We start from the raw sequence: 1390 nt of genomic DNA, 5'->3' as shown, positions 1-1390 counted from the left end.
TTAAAGCTGGGGAGCTTCCAGAAGAGACTAATGGGATACAGCAAGGGCAATTGACTATACTAATCAATAATTGATGAAAGGGATTGAGGATATTGAAACTGAAGAGGAAAAGTCTTGCAAAAAGATATGGTAAGTGTGTCCAAGCATTGTTGATTTTCAAAGTTGAGACCTGAAGAAAATAATAGAGCTCATCTATTTCAACCTCAGTATTTTACAGACAGAGGGAATGAGAACCAGAAAAATTAACTGACTAACCCATAGCTTCAGGGGGATTCAGAGAAGAGTGAAGTTTGAAATATTTGCCTTTTAATCTAGAACCTTTGCCCGCTCCACTTTTCTAAGATGCCTCCTTTGAAAAGCTAAGATGTGGAAGAGGTTTTTGATTTATTTTCCTTTGTTCTCTTCAGTTCATAATATATAGAATAATTCTCATTCTCTGAAATCCTATGAAAAATATATAGAAAACACTTAATTCTTCTTCAAAAATCATTCTATACTTTTATCCACCTTAGAATGGTTTTCAGAAAAGATCTCTCTGAGCATCATGAGAACTGTCTTCAAGGATTGGAAAGGGCATACTGTAGAAAAGGAATAAGATATTTTCCAATTATATCTTGAAGACAAACTAGGACAAAGGGAGAGAAGTTGTAGTTATGCAGATTTAGCTTATGATATATAGTGAGTTAATAGTTCTAAACAAACCCTTTGCCACACTCATAACATACACTAGCTTTCTCCTCTATATAGATACTCTGATGGACAGTCAGTTTTGATTGCCTGCAATAATTTTAATCAGATTGATCATATTTATATGGAGATCATCTTATATGGTTTGATCATAACCAGAGAGGCAATGACTCTAAATTGTTCTTTGTCCACTGATGACAATTGTAGGGTTTCTTTTCCATGAGTCTACCCAGCACTTGGCCCTGTCAAACATGCTTTCCTTCTAGTATTTTGAGGGAGCTGCATTTCCAATTCTTGCCAAGGTATACTCCTATGTTCTAAGCGATTGGGAAATTTCCCTAAATGAGTCACTGTGTAGTTTTTCACTAGTGGAAACATAAAAATTACCACTTCCCCAGCCTTGCCCCCAAGACAGACTGTTAATCTGTTTCCCAGACAATTATGGCTTCATTACTCTGCAGACCTTTCAGCAGAGCATTGTTGGTCATTTTGAATACCACAATCATTCTTCAAGGTTCGCTAGGCAATTCCCACTGTAGTTCTCTGAAACAGTAAAGAAAGAATTCACTGATGGACAATAATTAAAAGTTCTATTCAGATATTTCAAACTAATTCATTTATTTACCAGGAGGATGAAAATTTCATAAATAATTCCTCAAGTTGGCAAAGAATCTTCTTGTGTATTTTGGGTGATATGCTCTGT

The 1390-nt window shown here is 35.5% G+C and overlaps 1 protein-coding gene across 6 annotated transcripts in view; it reads left to right on the top strand.

Annotated features, from left to right (window-relative positions):
* The window catches only part of FGGY (FGGY carbohydrate kinase domain containing), a 529413-nt gene that overhangs the window by 100257 nt on the left and 427766 nt on the right, over positions 1-1390 (top strand). The window lies entirely within an intron of this gene.

This window comes from Macrotis lagotis, chromosome 2, assembly GCF_037893015.1.
Source record: "Macrotis lagotis isolate mMagLag1 chromosome 2, bilby.v1.9.chrom.fasta, whole genome shotgun sequence".
Lineage (NCBI taxonomy): Eukaryota > Metazoa > Chordata > Mammalia > Peramelemorphia > Peramelidae > Macrotis > Macrotis lagotis.
The sequence above is the reverse complement of the archived record's forward strand: the minus strand, read 5'-3'. Positions and strand labels throughout refer to the sequence as shown.